Source organism: Hyla sarda, chromosome 1, assembly GCF_029499605.1.
Source record: "Hyla sarda isolate aHylSar1 chromosome 1, aHylSar1.hap1, whole genome shotgun sequence".
NCBI lineage: Eukaryota > Metazoa > Chordata > Amphibia > Anura > Hylidae > Hyla > Hyla sarda.
The window spans coordinates 585084575-585102649 of NC_079189.1; positions in this window are offsets into that span (position 1 = coordinate 585084575).

Here is an 18075-nt window from a genome sequence, read left to right on the forward strand (position 1 = left end):
AGGGTCCTCTCTCCTATAGACTGTAATCTCTTATGTACAGGGTCCTCTCTACTGTATAATATAATCTCTTATGTACAGGATCCTCTCTTCTGTATAGTGTAATCTCTTATGTACAGGATCCTCTCTCCTATATAGTGTAATCTCTTATGTACAGGGTCCTCTCTCCTGTATAGTGTAATCTCTTATGTACAGGGTCCTCTCTCCTGTAGAGTGTAATCTCTTATGTACAGGGTCCTCTCTCCTGTATAGTGTAATCTCTTATGTACAGGGTCCTCTCTCCTGTATAGTGTAATCTCTTATGTACAGGGTCCTCTCTCCTGTATAGTGTAATCTCTCATGTACAGGGTCCTCTCTCCTGTATAGTGTAAACTCTTATGTACAGGATCCTCTCTCCTGTATAGTGTTATCTCTTATGTACAGGGACCTCTCTCCTGTATAGTGTAATCTCTTATGTACAGGATCCTCTCTCCTGTATAGTGTAATCTCTTATGTACAGGGTCCTCTCTCCTGTATAGTGTAAGCTCTTATGTACAGGGTCCTCTCTCCTGTAGAATGTAATCTCTTATGTACAGGGTCCTCACTCCTGTATAGTGTAATCTCTTATGTGCAGGGTTCTCTCTCCTGTAGAGTGTAATCTCTTATGTACAGGGTCCTCTCTCCTGTATAGTGTAATCTCTTATGTACAGGGTCCTCTCTCCTGTAGAGTGTAATCTCTTATGTACAGGGTCCTCTCTCCTGTAGAGTGTAATCTCTTATGTACAGGGTCCTCTCTCCTGTATAGTGTAATCTCTTATGTACAGGGTCCTCTCTCCTGTAGAGTGTAATCTCTTATGTACAGGGTCCTCTCTCCTGTATAGTGTAATCTCTTATGTACAGGATCCTCTCTCCTGTATAGTGTAATCTCTTATGTACAGGGTCCTCTCTCCTGTATAGTGTAAGCTCTTATGTACAGGGTCCTCTCTCCTGTAGAATGTAATCTCTTATGTACAGGGTCCTCACTCCTGTATAGTGTAATCTCTTATGTGCAGGGTTCTCTCTCCTGTATAGTGTAATCTCTTATGTACAGGGTCCTCTCTCCTGTATAGTGTAATCTCTTATGTACAGGGTCCTCTCTCCTGTATAGTGTAATCTCTTATGTACAGGATCCTCTCTCCTGTATAGTGTAATCTCTTATGTACAGGATCCTCTCTCCTGTATAGTGTAAGCTCTTATGTACAGGGTCCTCTCTCCTGTATAGTGTTATCTCTTATGTACAGGATCCTCTCTCCTATATAGTGTAATCTCTTATGTACAGGATCCTCTCTCCTGTAGAGTGTAATCTCTTATGTACAGGATCCTCTCTCCTGTATAGTGTAATCTCTTATGTACAGGATCCTCTCTCCTATATAGTGTAATCCCTTATGTACAGGATCAACTCTCCTGTATAGTGTAATCTCTTATGTACAGGGTCCTCTCTCCTGTATAGTGTAAACTCTTATGTACAGGGTCCTCTCTCCTATATAGTGTAATCCCTTATGTACAGGATCCTCTCTCCTGTATAGTGTAATCCCTTATGTACAGGATCCTCTCTCCTGTAGAGTGTAATCTCTTATGTACAGGGTCCTCTCTCCTGTATAGTGTAATCTTTTATGTACAGGATCCTCTCTCCTGTAGAGTGTAATCTCTTATGTACAGGGTCCTCTCTCCTGTATAGTGTAATCTCTTATGTACAGGATCCTCTCTCCTGTATAGTGTAATCTCTTATGTACAGGATCCTCTCTCCTGTATAGTGTAATCTCTTATGTACAGGGTCCTCTCTCCTGTATAGTGTAATCTCTTATGTACAGGGTCCTCTCTCCTGTATAGTTTAATCTCTTATGTACAGGGTCCACTCTCCTGTATAGTGTAATCTCTTATGTACAGGGTCCTCTCTCCTGTAGAGTGTAATCTCTTATGTACAGGATCCTCTCTCCTGTAGAGTGTAATCTCTTATGTACAGGATCCTCTCTCCTATATAGTGTAATCTCTTATGTACAGGATCCTCTTTCCTGTATTGTGTAATCTCTTATGTACAGGATCCTCTCTCCTGTATAGTGTAAACTCTTATGTACAGGATCCTCTCTTCTGTATAGTGTAAGCTCTTATGTACAGGATCCTCTCTCCTATATAGTGTAATCTCTTATGTACAGGATCCTCTCTCCTATATAGTGTAATCTCTTATGTACAGGGTCCTCTCTCATATAGAGTGTAAGCTCTTATGTACAGGGTCCTCTCTCCTGTAGAGTGTAATCTCTTATGTACAGGATCCTCTCTCCTATATAGTGTAATCTCTTATGTACAGGATCCTCTTTCCTGTATTGTGTAATCTCTTATGTACAGGATCCTCTCTCCTGTATAGTGTAATCTCTTATGTACAGGATCCTCTCTCCTGTATAGTGTAATCTCTTATGTACAGGGTCCTCTCTCCTGTATAGTGTAATCTCTTATGTACAGGGCCCTCTCTCCTGTATAGTGTAATCTCTTATGTACAGGCTCCTCTCTCCTGTATAGTGTAATCTCTTATGTACAGGGTCCTCTCTCCTGTATAGTGTAATCTCTTATGTACAGGGTCCTCTCTCCTGTATAGTGTAATCTCTTATGTACAGGGTCCTCTCTACTGTATAGTGTAATCTCTTATGTACAGGGTCCTCTCTCCTGTATAGTGTAATCTCTTATGTACAGGATCCTCTCTCCTGTATAGTGTAATCTCTTATGTACAGGATCCTCTCTCCTGTATAGTGTAATCTCTTATGTACAGGGTCCTCTCTCCTGTAGAGTGTAAGCTCTTATGTATAAGGTCCTCTCTCCTGTATAGTGTAATCTCTTACGTACAGGATCCTCTCTCCTGTATAGTGTAATCTCTTATGTACAGGGTCCTCTCTCCTGTATAGTGTAATCTCTCATGTACAGGGTCCTCTCTCCTGTATAGTGTAAACTCTTATGTGCAGGGTTCTCTCTCCTGTAGAGTGTAATCTCTTATGTACAGGGTCCTCTCTCCTATATAGTGTAATCTCTTATGTACAGGGTCCTCTCTCCTGTAGAGTGTAATCTCTTATGTACAGGGTCCTCTCTCCTGTAGAGTGTAATCTCTTATGTACATGGTCCTCTCTCCTGTATAGTGTAATCTCTTATAAACAGGGTCCTCTCTTCCGTAGAGTGTAATCTCTTATATACAGGATCCTCTCTCCTGTATAGTGTAAGCTCTTATGTACAGGGTCCTCTCTCCTGTTGAGTGTAATCTCTTATGTACAGGGTCCTCTCTCCTGTATAGTGTAATCTCTTATGTACAGGATCCTCTCTCCTGTAGAGTGTAATCTCTTATGTACAGGGTCCTCTCTCCTGTAGAGTGTAATCTCTTATGTACAGGGTCCTCTCTCCTGTATAGTGTAATCTCTTATGTACAGGGTCCTCTCTCCTGTAGAGTTTAAGCTCTTATGTACAGGGTCCTCTCTCCTGTATAGTGTAATCTCTTATGTACAGAGTCCTCTCTCCTGTAGAGTGTAATCTCTTATGTACAGGATCCTCTCTCCTGTATAGTGTAATCTCTTATATACAGGGTCCTCTCTTCCGTAGAGTGTAATCTCTTATATACAGGATCCTCTCTCCTGTATAGTGTAAGCTCTTATGTACAGGGTCCTCTCTCCTGTATAGTGTAATCTCTTATGTACAGGGTCCTCTCTCCTGTAGAGTGTAATCTCTTATGTACAGGGTCCTCTCTCCTGTATAGTGTAATCTCTTACGTACAGGATCCTCTCTCGTGTAGAGTGTAATCTCTTATGTACAAGGTCCTCTCTTCTGTAGAGTGTAAGCTCTTATGTACAGGGTCCTCTCTCCTGTATAGTGTAATCACTTATGTACAGGGTCCTCCCTCCTGTAGAGGGTAATCTCTTATGTACAGGGTCCTCTCTCCTTTATAGTGTAAGCTTTTATGTACAGGATCCTCTCTCCTGTATAGTGTAATCTCTTATGTACAGGGTCCTCTCTCCTGTATAGTGTAATCTCTTATGTACAGGGTCCTCTCTCCTGTATAGTGTAATCTCTTATGTACTGGGTCCTCTCTCCTGTATAGTGTAATCACTTATGTACAGGGTCCTCTCTCCTGTAGAGTGTAATCTCTTATGTACAGGGTCCTCTCTCCTGTATAGTGTAATCTCTTATATACAGGGTCCTCTCTTCCGTAGAGTGTAATCTCTTATATACAGGATCCTCTCTCCTGTATAGTGTAAGCTCTTATGTACAGGGTCCTCTCTACTGTATAGTGTAATCTCTTATGTACAGGGTCCTCTCACCTGTAGAGTGTAATCTCTTATGTACAGGATCCTCTCTCGTGTATAATATAATCTCTTATGTACAGGATCCTCTCTCCTGTAGAGTGTAATCTCTTATGTACTGGGTCCTCTCTCCTGTATAGTGTAATCACTTATGTACAGGGTCCTCTCTCCTGTAGAGTGTAATCTCTTATGTACAGGGTCCTCTCTCCTGTATAGTGTAATCTCTTATATACAGGGTCCTCTCTTCCGTAGAGTGTAATCTCTTATATACAGGATCCTCTCTCCTGTATAGTGTAAGCTCTTATGTACAGGGTCCTCTCTACTGTATAGTGTAATCTCTTATGTACAGGGTCCTCTCACCTGTAGAGTGTAATCTCTTATGTACAGGATCCTCTCTCGTGTAGAGTGTAATCTCTTATGTACAGGGTCCTCTCTTCTGTAGAGTGTAATCTCTTATGTACAGGGTCCTCTCTTCTGTAGAGGGTAATCTCTTATGTACAGGATCCTCTCTCCTGTATAGTGTAAGCTTTTATGTACAGGATCCTCTCTCCTGTATAGTGTAATCTCTTATGTACAGGGTCCTCTCTCCTGTAGAGTGTAATCTCTTATGTACTGGGTCCTCTCTCCTGTATAGTGTAATCACTTATGTACAGGGTCCTCTCTCCTGTAGAGTGTAATCTCTTATGTACAGGATCCTCTCTCCTGTAGAGTGTAATCTCTTATGTACAGGATCCTCTCTCCTATATAGTGTAATCTCTTATGTACAGGATCCTCTTTCCTGTATTGTGTAATCTCTTATGTACAGGATCCTCTCTCCTGTATAGTGTAATCTCTTATGTACAGGGTCCTCTCTCCTGTACAGTGTAATCTCTTATGTACAGGGTCCTCTCTCCTGTAGAGTGTAATCTCTTATGTACAGGATCCTCTCTCCTGTATAGTGTAATCTCTTATGTACAGGGTCCTCTCTCCTGTATAGTGTAATCTCTTATGTACAGGGTCCTCTCTTCTGTATAGTGTAAGCTCTTATGTACAGGGTCCTCTCTCCTGTATAGTGTAATCTCTTATGTACAGGATCCTCTCTCCTATATAGTGTAATCTCTTATGTACAGGGTCCTCTCTCCTATAGAGTGTAAGCTCTTATGTACAGGGTCCTCTCTCCTGTATAGTGTAATCTCTTATGTACAGGATCCTCTCTCCTGTATAGTGTAATCTCTTATGTACAGGATCCTCTTTCCTGTATTGTGTAATCTCTTATGTACAGGATCCTCTCTCCTGTATAGTGTAATCTCTTATGTACAGGATCCTCTCTCCTATATAGTGTAATCTCTTATGTACAGGGTCCTCTCTCCTATAGAGTGTAATCTCTTATGTACAGGGTCCTCTCTACTGTATAATATAATCTCTTATGTACAGGATCCTCTCTCCTGTATAGTGTAATCTCTTATGTACAGGATCCTCTCTCCTATATAGTGTAATCTCTTATGTACAGGGTCCTCTCTCCTGTTGAGTGTAATATCTTTTGTAAACGGTCCTCTCTCCTGTAGAGTGTAATCTCTTATGTACAGGGTCCTCTCTCCTGTATAGTGTAATCTCTTATGTACAGGATCCTCTCTCCTGTATAGTGTAATCTCTTATGTACAGGGTCCTCTCTCCTGTATAGTGTAATCTCTCATGTACAGGGTCCTCTCTCCTGTATAGTGTAAACTCTTATGTACAGGATCCTCTCTCCTGTATAGTGTTATCTCTTATGTACAGGGACCTCTCTCCTGTATAGTGTAATCTATTATGTACAGGATCCTCTCTCCTGTATAGTGTAATCTCTTATGTACAGGGTCCTCTCTCCTGTATAGTGTAAGCTCTTATGTACAGGGTCCTCTCTCCTGTAGAATGTAATCTCTTATGTACAGGGTCCTCACTCCTGTATAGTGTAATCTCTTATGTGCAGGGTTCTCTCTCCTGTAGAGTGTAATCTCTTATGTACAGGGTCCTCTCTCCTGTATAGTGTAATCTCTTATGTACAGGGTCCTCTCTCCTGTAGAGTGTAATCTCTTATGTACAGGGTCCTCTCTCCTGTAGAGTGTAATCTCTTATGTACAGGGTCCTCTCTCCTGTATAGTGTAATCTCTTACGTACAGGATCCTCTCTCGTGTAGAGGGTAATCTCTTATGTACAGGATCCTCTCTCCTGTATAGTGTAAGCTTTTATGTACAGGATCCTCTCTCCTGTATAGTGTAATCTCTTATGTACAGGATCCTCTCTCCTGTATAGTGTAAGCTCTTATGTACAGGGTCCTCTCTCCTGTATAGTGTAATCTCTTATGTACAGGATCCTCTCTCCTGTATAGTGTAATCTCTTATGTACAGGATCCTCTCTCCTGTAGAGTGTAATCTCTTATGTACAGGGTCCTCTCTCCTTTAGAGTGTAATCTCTTATGTACAGGATCCTCTCTCCTATATAGTGTAATCCCTTATGTACAGGATCAACTCTCCTGTATAGTGTAATCTCTTATGTACAGGGTCCTCTCTCCTGTATAGTGTAAGCTCTTATGTACAGGGGTCCTCTCTCCTATATAGTGTAATCCCTTATGTACAGGATCCTCTCTCCTGTATAGTGTAATCCCTTATGTACAGGATCCTCTCTCCTGTAGAGTGTAATCTCTTATGTACAGGGTCCTCTCTCCTGTATAGTGTAATCTTTTATGTACAGGATCCTCTCTCCTGTATAGTGTAAGCTTTTATATACAGGATCCTCTCTCCTGTAGAGTGTAATCTCTTATGTACAGGGTCCTCTCTCCTGTATAGTGTAATCTCTTATGTACAGGATCCTCTCTCCTGTATAGTGTAATCTCTTATGTACAGGATCCTCTCTCCTGTATAGTGTAATCTCTTATGTACAGGATCCTCTCTCCTGTATAGTGTAATCTCTTATGTACAGGGTCCTCTCTCCTGTATAGTGTAATCTCTTATGTACAGGGTCCTCTCTCCTGTATAGTGTAATCTCTTATGTACAGGGTCCACTCTCCTGTATAGTGTAATCTCTTATGTACAGGGTCCTCTCTCCTGTAGAGTGTAATCTCTTATGTACAGGATCCTCTCTCCTGTAGAGTGTAATCTCTTATGTACAGGATCCTCTCTCCTATATAGTGTAATCTCTTATGTACAGGATCCTCTTTCCTGTATTGTGTAATCTCTTATGTACAGGATCCTCTCTCCTGTATAGTGTAAACTCTTATGTACAGGATCCTCTCTTCTGTATAGTGTAAGCTCTTATGTACAGGATCCTCTCTCCTATATAGTGTAATCTCTTATGTACAGGATCCTCTCTCCTATATAGTGTAATCTCTTATGTACAGGGTCCTCTCTCATATAGAGTGTAAGCTCTTATGTACAGGGTCCTCTCTCCTGTAGAGTGTAATCTCTTATGTACAGGATCCTCTCTCCTATATAGTGTAATCTCTTATGTACAGGATCCTCTTTCCTGTATTGTGTAATCTCTTATGTACAGGATCCTCTCTCCTGTATAGTGTAATCTCTTATGTACAGGATCCTCTCTCCTGTATAGTGTAATCTCTTATGTACAGGGTCCTCTCTCCTGTATAGTGTAATCTCTTATGTACAGGGCCCTCTCTCCTGTATAGTGTAATCTCTTATGTACAGGCTCCTCTCTCCTGTATAGTGTAATCTCTTATGTACAGGGTCCTCTCTCCTGTATAGTGTAATCTCTTATGTACAGGGTCCTCTCTCCTGTATAGTGTAATCTCTTATGTACAGGGTCCTCTCTACTGTATAGTGTAATCTCTTATGTACAGGGTCCTCTCTCCTGTATAGTGTAATCTCTTATGTACAGGATCCTCTCTCCTGTATAGTGTAATCTCTTATGTACAGGATCCTCTCTCCTGTATAGTGTAATCTCTTATGTACAGGGTCCTCTCTCCTGTAGAGTGTAAGCTCTTATGTATAAGGTCCTCTCTCCTGTATAGTGTAATCTCTTACGTACAGGATCCTCTCTCCTGTATAGTGTAATCTCTTATGTACAGGGTCCTCTCTCCTGTATAGTGTAATCTCTCATGTACAGGGTCCTCTCTCCTGTAGAGTGTAAACTCTTATGTACAGGGTCCTCACTCCTGTATAGTGTAATCTCTTATGTACAGGGTCCTCTCTCCTGTAGAGTGTAAACTCTTATGTACAGGATCCTCTCTCCTGTAGAGTGTAAGCTCTTATGTACAGGGTCCTCTCTCCTGTATAGTGTAATCTCTTATGTACAGGGTCCTCTCTCCTGTAGAATGTAATCTCTTATGTACAGGGTCCTCTCTCCTGTATAGTGTAATCTCTTATGTACATGGTCCTCTCTCCTGTATAGTGTAATCTCTTATAAACAGGGTCCTCTCTTCCGTAGAGTGTAATCTCTTATATACAGGATCCTCTCTCCTGTATAGTGTAAGCTCTTATGTACAGGGTCCTCTCTCCTGTTGAGTGTAATCTCTTATGTACAGGGTCCTCTCTCCTGTATAGTGTAATCTCTTATGTACAGGTTCCTCTCTCCTGTAGAGTGTAATCTCTTATGTACAGGGTCCTCTCTCCTGTAGAGTGTAATCTCTTATGTACAGGGTCCTCTCTCCTGTATAGTGTAATCTCTTATGTACAGGGTCCTCTCTCCTGTAGAGTTTAAGCTCTTATGTACAGGGTCCTCTCTCCTGTATAGTGTAATCTCTTATGTACAGAGTCCTCTCTCCTGTAGAGTGTAATCTCTTATGTACAGGATCCTCTCTCCTGTATAGTGTAATCTCTTATATACAGGGTCCTCTCTTCCGTAGAGTGTAATCTCTTATATACAGGATCCTCTCTCCTGTATAGTGTAAGCTCTTATGTACAGGGTCCTCTCTCCTGTAGAGTGTAATCTCTTATGTACAGGATCCTCTCTCGTGTAGAGTGTAATCTCTTATGTACAAGGTCCTCTCTTCTGTAGAGTGTAAGCTCTTATGTACAGGGTCCTCTCTCCTGTAGAGGGTAATCTCTTATGTACAGGGTCCTCTCTCCTTTATAGTATAAGCTTTTATGTACAGGATCCTCTCTCCTGTATAGTGTAATCTCTTATGTACAGGGTCCTCTCTCCTGTAGAGTGTAATCTCTTATGTACTGGGTCCTCTCTCCTGTATATTGTAATCACTTATGTACAGGGTCCTCTCTCCTGTAGAGTGTAATCTCTTATGTACAGGGTCCTCTCTCCTGTATAGTGTAATCTCTTATATACAGGGTCCTCTCTTCCGTAGAGTGTAATCTCTTATATACAGGATCCTCTCTCCTGTATAGTGTAAGCTCTTATGTACAGGGTCCTCTCTACTGTATAGTGTAATCTCTTATGTACAGGGTCCTCTCACCTGTAGAGTGTAATCTCTTATGTACAGGATCCTCTCTCGTGTAGAGTGTAATCTCTTATGTACAGGGTCCTCTCTTCTGTAGAGTGTAATCTCTTATGTACAGGGTCCTCTCTTCTGTAGAGGGTAATCTCTTATGTACAGGATCCTCTCTCCTGTATAGTGTAAGCTTTTATGTACAGGATCCTCTCTCCTGTATAGTGTAATCTCTTATGTACAGGGTCCTCTCTCCTGTAGAGTGTAATCTCTTATGTACTGGGTCCTCTCTCCTGTATAGTGTAATCACTTATGTACAGGGTCCTCTCTCCTGTAGAGTGTAATCTCTTATGTACAGGATCCTCTCTCCTGTAGAGTGTAATCTCTTATGTACAGGATCCTCTCTCCTATATAGTGTAATCTCTTATGTACAGGATCCTCTTTCCTGTATTGTGTAATCTCTTATGTACAGGATCCTCTCTCCTGTATAGTGTAATCTCTTATGTACAGGGTCCTCTCTCCTGTACAGTGTAATCTCTTATGTACAGGGTCCTCTCTCCTGTAGAGTGTAATCTCTTATGTACAGGATCCTCTCTCCTGTATAGTGTAATCTCTTATGTACAGGGTCCTCTCTCCTGTATAGTGTAATCTCTTATGTACAGGGTCCTCTCTTCTGTATAGTGTAAGCTCTTATGTACAGGGTCCTCTCTCCTGTATAGTGTAATCTCTTATGTACAGGATCCTCTCTCCTATATAGTGTAATCTCTTATGTACAGGGTCCTCTCTCCTATAGAGTGTAAGCTCTTATGTACAGGGTCCTCTCTCCTGTATAGTGTAATCTCTTATGTACAGGATCCTCTCTCCTGTATAGTGTAATCTCTTACGTACAGGATCCTCTCTCCTGTATAGTGTAATCTCTTATGTACAGGGTCCTCTCTCCTGTATAGTGTAATCTCTCATGTACAGGGTCCTCTCTCCTGTATAGTGTAAACTCTTTTGTACAGGATCCTCTCTCCTGTAGAGTGTAAGCTCTTATGTACAGGGTCCTCTCTCCTGTATAGTGTAATCTCTTATGTACAGGGTCCTCTCTCCTGTAGAATGTAATCTCTTATGTACAGGGTCCTCTCTCCTGTAGAGTGTAATCTCTTATGTGCAGGGTTCTCTCTCCTGTAGAGTGTAAGCTCTTATGTACAGGTCCTCTCTCCTGTATAGTGTAAGCTCTTATGTACAGGGTCCTCTCTCCTGTATAGTGTAATCTCTTATGTACAGGGTCCTCTCTCCTATAGAATGTAATCTCTTATGTACAGGGTCCACTCTCCTGTAGAGTGTAATCTCTTATGTACAGGGTCCTCTCTCCTGTAGAGTGTAATCTCTTATGTACAGGGTCCTCTCTCCTGTAGAGTGTAAGCTCTTATGTACAGGGTCCTCTCTCCTGTATAGTGTAATCTCTTATATACAGGGTCCTCTCTTCCGTAGAGTGTAATCTCTTATATACAGGATCCTCTCTCCTGTATAGTGTAATATCTTATGTACAGGGTCCTCTCTCCTGTATAGTGTAATCTCTTATGTACAGGGTCCTCTCTCCTGTAGAGTTTAAGCTCTTATGTACAGGATCCTCTCTCCTGTATAGTGTAATCTCTTATGTACAGGGTCCTCTCTCCTGTAGAGTGTAATCTCTTATGTACAGGGTCCTCTCTCCAGTAGAGTGTAATCTCTTATGTACAGGGTCCTCTCTCCTGTAGAGTGTAAGCTCTTATGTACAGGGTCCTCTTTCCTGTATTGTGTAAGCTCTTATGTACAGGGTCCTCTCTCCTGTATAGTGTAATCTCTTATGTACAGGTTCCTCTCTCCTGTAGAGTGTAAGCTCTTATGTGCAGGGTCCTCTCTCCTGTAGAGTGTAATCTCTTATGTACATGGTCCTCTCTCCTGTAGAGTGTAATCTCTTATGTACATGGTCCTCTCTCCTGTAGAGTGTAATCTCTTATGTACATGGTCCTCTCTCCTGTATAGTGTAATCTCTTATATACAGGATCCTCTCTCCTGTATAGTGTAAGCTCTTATGTACAGGGTCCTCTCTCCTGTTGAGTGTAATCTCTTATGTACAGGGTCCTCTCTCCTGTATAGTGTAATCTCTTATGTACAGGGTCCTCTCTCCTGTAGAGTGTAATCTCTTATGTACAGGGTCCTCTCTCCTGTAGAGTGTAAGCTCTTATGTACAGGGTCCTCTCTCCTGTATAGTGTAATCTCTTATGTACAGGATCCTCTCTCCTGTAGAATGTAATCTCTTATGTACAGGATCCTCTCTCCTGTATAGTGTAATCTCTTATGTACAGGATCCTCTCTCCTGTATAGTGTAAGCTTTTATGTACAGGATCCTCTCTCCTGTATAGTGTAATCTCTTATGTACAGGGTCCTCTCTCCTGTAGAGTGTAATCTCTTATGTACTGGGTCCTCTCTCCTGTATAGTGTAATCACTTATGTACAGGATCCTCTCTCCTGTATAGTGTAATCTCTTATGTACAGGATCCTCTCTCCTGTAGAGTGTAATCTCTTATGTACAGGATCCTCTCTCCTATATAGTGTAATCTCTTATGTACAGGATCCTCTTTCCTGTATTGTGTAATCTCATATGTACAGGATCCTCTCTCCTGTATAGTGTAATCTCTTATGTACAGGGTCCTCTCTCCTGTACAGTGTAATCTCTTATGTACAGGGTCCTCTCTCCTGTAGAGTGTAATCTCTTATGTACAGGATCCTCTCTCCTGTATAGTGTAATCTCTTATGTACAGGGTCCTCTCTCCTGTATAGTGTAATCTCTTATGTACAGGGTCCTCTCTTCTGTATAGTGTAATCTCTTATGTACAGGGTCCTCTCTCCTGTATAGTGTAATCTCTTATGTACAGGATCCTCTCTCCTATATAGTGTAATCTCTTATGTACAGGGTCCTCTCTCCTATAGAGTGTAATCTCTTATGTACAGGATCCTCTCTCCTGTATAGTGTAATCTCTTACGTACAGGATCCTCTCTCCTGTATAGTGTAATCTCTTATGTACAGGGTCCTCTCTCCTGTATAGTGTAATCTCTCATGTACAGGGTCCTCTCTCCTGTATAGTGTAAACTCTTATGTACAGGATCCTCTCTCCTGTAGAGTGTAAGCTCTTATGTACAGGGTCCTCTCTCCTGTATAGTGTAATCTCTTATGTACAGGGTCCTCTCTCCTGTAGAATGTAATCTCTTATGTACAGGGTCCTCTCTCCTGTAGAGTGTAATCTCTTATGTGCAGGGTTCTCTCTCCTGTAGAGTGTAAGCTCTTATGTACAGGGTCCTCTCTCCTGTATAGTGTAATCTCTTATGTACAGGGTCCTCTCTCCTGTAGAATGTAATCTCTTATGTACAGGGTCCTCTCTCCTGTAGAATGTAATCTCTTATGTACAGGGTCCTCTCTCCTGTAGAGTGTAATCTCTTATGTACAGGGTCCTCTCTCCTGTAGAATGTAATCTCTTATGTACAGGGTCCTCTCTCCTGTAGAGTGTAATCTCTTATGTGCAGGGTTCTCTCTCCTGTAGAGTGTAAGCTCTTATGTACAGGGTCCTCTCTCCTGTATAGTGTAATCTCTTATGTACAGGGTCCTCTCTCCTGTAGAATGTAATCTCTTATGTACAGGGTCCACTCTCCTGTAGAGTGTAATCTCTTATGTACAGGGTCCTCTCTCCTGTAGAGTGTAATCTCTTATGTACAGGGTCCTCTCTCCTGTAGAGTGTAAGCTCTTATGTACAGGGTCCTCTCTCCTGTATAGTGTAATCTCTTATATACAGGGTCCTCTCTTCCGTAGAGTGTAATCTCTTATATACAGGATCCTCTCTCCTGTATAGTGTAATATCTTATGTACAGGGTCCTCTCTCCTGTATAGTGTACTCTCTTATGTACAGGGTCCTCTCTTCTGTATAGTGTAATCTCTTATGTACAGGGTCCTCTCTCCTGTAGAGTGTAATCTCTTATGTACAGGGTCCTCTCTCCTGTAGAGTGTAATCTCTTATGTACAGGGTCCTCTCTCCAGTAGAGTGTAATCTCTTATGTACAGGGTCCTCTCTCCTGTAGAGTGTAAGCTCTTATGTACAGGGTCCTCTTTCCTGTATTGTGTAATCTCTTATGTACAGGGTCCTCTCTCCTGTATAGTGTAATCTCTTATGTACAGGTTCCTCTCTCCTGTAGAGTGTAATCTCTTATGTACAGGGTCCTCTCTCCTGTAGAGTGTAATCTCTTATGTACATGGTCCTCTCTCCTGTAGAGTGTAATCTCTTATGTACATGGTCCTCTCTCCTGTATAGTGTAATCTCTTATAAACAGGGTCCTCTCTTCCGTAGAGTGTAATCTCTTATATACAGGATCCTCTCTCCTGTATAGTGTAATCTCTTATGTACAGGGTCCTCTCTCCTGTAGAATGTAATCTCTTATGTACAGGGTCCTCTCTCCTGTAGAGTGTAAGCTCTTATGTACAGGGTCCTCTCTCCTGTATAGTGTAATCTCTTATATACAGGGTCCTCTCTTCCGTAGAGTGTAATCTCTTATATACAGGATCCTCTCTCCTGTATAGTGTAAGCTCTTATGTACAGGGTCCTCTCTCCTGTATAGTGTAATCTCTTATGTACAGGGTCCTCTCTCCTGTAGAGTGTAATCTCTTATGTACAGGGTCCTCTCTCCTGTATAGTGTAATCTCTTACGTACAGGATCCTCTCTCGTGTAGAGTGTAATCTCTTATGTACAGGGTCCTCCCTCCTGTATAGTGTAATCTCTTATGTACAGGGTCCTCTCTCCTGTATAGTGTAATCTCTTATGTACAGGGTCCTCTCTCCTGTATAGTGTAATCTCTTATGTACAGGGTCCTCTCTCCTGTATAGTGTAATCTCTTATGTACAGGGTCCTCTCTCCTGTATAGTGTAATCTCTTATGTACAGGGTCCTCTCTCCTGTAGAGTGTAATCTCTTATGTACAGGGTCCTCTCTCCTGTAGAGTGTAAGCTCTTATGTACAGGGTCCTCTCTCCTGTATAGTGTAATCTCTTATGTACAGGATCCTCTCTCCTGTATAGTGTAATCTCTTATGTACAGGATCATCTCTCCTATATAGTGTAATCTCTTATGTACAGGATCCTCTCTCCTGTAGAGTGTAATCTCTTATGTACAGGGTCCTCTCTCCTGTAGAGTGTAATCTCTTATGTACAGGGTCCTCTCTCCTGTATAGTGTAAGCTCTTATGTACAGGGTCCTCTCTCCTGTATAGTGTAATCTCTTATGTACAGGGTCCTCTCTCCTGTATAGTGTAATCTCTTATGTACAGGGTCCTCTTTCCTGTATAGTGTAATCTCTTATGTACAGGGTCCTCTCTCCTGTAGAGTGTAATCTCTTATGTACAGGGTCCTCTCTCCTGTAGAGTGTAATCTCTTATGTACAGGGTCCTCTCTCCTGTAGAGTGTAAGCTCTTATGTACAGGATCCTCTCTCCTGCATAGTGTAATCTCTTATGTACAGGGTCCTCTCTCCTGTAGAGTGTAATCTCTTATGTATAGTGTCCTCTCTCCTGTATAGTGTAATCTCTTATGTACAGGGTCCTCTCTCCTGTAGAGTTTAAGCTCTTATGTACAGGGTCCTCTCTCCTGTAGAGTGTAATCTCTTATGTACAGGGTCCTCTCTCCTGTAGAGTGTAAGCTCTTATGTACAGGGTCCTCACTCCTGTAGAGTTTAAGCTCTTATGTACAGGATCCTCTCCCCTGTATAGTGTAATCTCTTATGTACAGGGTCCTCTCTCCTGTATAGTGTAATCTCTTATATACAGGGTCCTCTCTCCTGTATAGTGTAATCTCTTATGTACAGGGTCCTCTCTCCTGTATAGTGTAATCTCTTATGTACAGGATCCTCTCCCCTGTATAGTGTAATCTCTTATGTACAGGATCCTCTCTCCTGTATAGTGTAATCTCTTATGTACAGGGTCCTCTCTCCTGTATAGTGTAATCTCTTATATACAGGGTCCTCTCTCCTGTATAGTGTAATCTCTTATGTACAGGGTCCTCACTCCTGTAGAGTGTAATCTCTTATGTACAGCGTCCTCTCTCCTGTAGAGTGTAATCTCTTATGTACAGGTCCTCTCTCCTGTATAGTGTAATCTCTAATGTACAGGGTCCTCTCTCCTGTAGAGTGTAATCTCTTATGTACAGGTCCTCTCTCCTGTATAGTGTAATCTCTTATGTACAGGGTCCTCTCTCCTGTATAGTGTAATCTCTTATGTACAGGATCCTCTCTCCTGTATAGAGTAATCTCCTATGTACAGGGTCCACTCTCCTGTATAGTGTAATCTCTTATGTACAGGATCCTCTCTCCTGTATAGTGTAATCTCTTATATACAGGATCCTCTCTCCTGTATAGTGTAATCTCTTATGTACAGGGTCCACTCTCCTGTAGAGTGTTAACTCTTATGTACAGGATCCTCTCTCCTGTAGAGTGTAAGCTCTTATGTACAGGGTCCTCTCTCCTGTATAGTGTAATCTCTTATGTACAGGGTCCTCTCTCCTGTAGAGTGTAATCTCTTATGTACAGGGTCCTCTCTCCTGTATAGTGTAATCTCTTATGTACAGGGTCCTCTCTTCTGTATAGTGTAATCTCTTATATACAGGGTCCTCTCTTTCGTAGAGTGTAATCTCTTATATACAGGATCCTCTCTCCTGTATAGTGTAAGCTCTTATGTACAGGGTCCTCTCTCCTGTATAGTGTAATCTCTTATGTACAGGGTCCTCTCTCCTGTAGAGTGTAATCTCTTATGTACAGGGTCCTCTCTCCTGTAGAGTGTAAGCTCTTATGTACAGGGTCCTCTCTCCTGTATAGTGTAATCTCTTATGTACAGGGTCCTCTCTCCTGTATAGTGTAATCTCTTATGTACAGAGTCCTCTCTCCTGTAGAGTGTAATCTCTTTTGTAAACGGTCCTCTCTCCTGTAGAGTGTAAGCTCTTATGTACAGGGTCCTCTCTCCTGTATAGTGTAATCTCTTATATACAGGGTCCTCTCTTCCGTAGAGTGTAAGCTCTTATGTACAGAGTCCTCTCTCCTGTAGAGTGTAATCTCTTTTGTAAACGGTCCTCTCTCCTGTAGAGTGTAAGCTCTTATGTACAGAGTCCTCTCTCCTGTAGAGTGTAATCTCTTATATACAGGATCCTCTCTCCTGTATAGTGTAAGCTCTTATGTACAGGGTCCTCTCTCCTGTATAGTGTAATCTCTTATGTACAGGATCCTCTCTCCTGTATAGTGTAATCTCTTATGTACAGGGTCCTCTCTCCTGTATAGTGTAATCTCTTATGTACAGGGTCCTCTCTCCTGTATAGTGTAATCTCTTATGTACAGGGTCCTCTCTCCTGTATAGTGTAATCTCTTATGTACAGGGTCCTCTCTCCTGTAGAGTGTAATCTCTTATGTACAGGGTCCTCTCTCCTGTATAGTGTAATCTCTTATGTACAGGGTCCTCTCTCCTGTAGAGTGTAATCTCTTATGTACAGGGTCCTCTCTCCTGTAGAGTGTAAGCTCTTATGTACAGGGTCCTCACTCCTGTATAGTGTAATCTCTTATGTACAGGGTCCTCTCTCCTGTATAGTGTAATCTCTTATATACAGGGTCCTCTCTCCTGTATAGTGTAATCTCTTATGTACAGGGTCCTCACTCCTGTATAGTGTAATCTCTTATGTACAGGATCCTCTCTCCTGTATAGTGTAATCTCTTATGTACAGGGTCCACTCTCCTGTATAGTGTAATCTCTTATGTACAGGATCCTCTCTCCTGTATAGTGTAATCTCTTATGTACAGGATCCTCTCTCCTGTATAGTGTAATCTGTTATGTACAGGGTCCTCTCTCCTGTATAGTGTAATCTCTTATGTACAGGGTCCTCTCTCCTGTATAGTGTAATCTCTTATGTACAGGATCCTCTCTCCTGTATAGTGTAATCTCTTATGTACAGGATCCTCTCTCCTGTATAGTGTAATCTGTTATGTACAGGATCCTCTCTCCTGTATAGTGTAATCTCTTATGTACAGGGTCCTCTCTCCTGTAGAGTGTAATCTCTTATGTACAGGGTCCTCTCTCCTGTATAGTGTAATCTCTTATGTACAGGATCCTCTCTCCTGTATAGTGTAATCTCTTATGTACAGGATCCTCTCTCCTGTATAGTGTAATCTCTTATGTACAGGGTCCACTGTCCTGTATAGTGTAATCTCTTATGTACAGGGTCCTCTCTCCTGTATAGTGTAATCTCTTATGTACAGGATCCTCTCTCCTGTATAGTGTAATCTCTTATGTACAGGATCCTCTTTCCTGTATTGTGTAATCTCTTATGTACAGGATCCTCTCTCCTGTATAGTGTAATCTCTTATGTACAGGATCCTCTCTCCTATATAGTGTAAT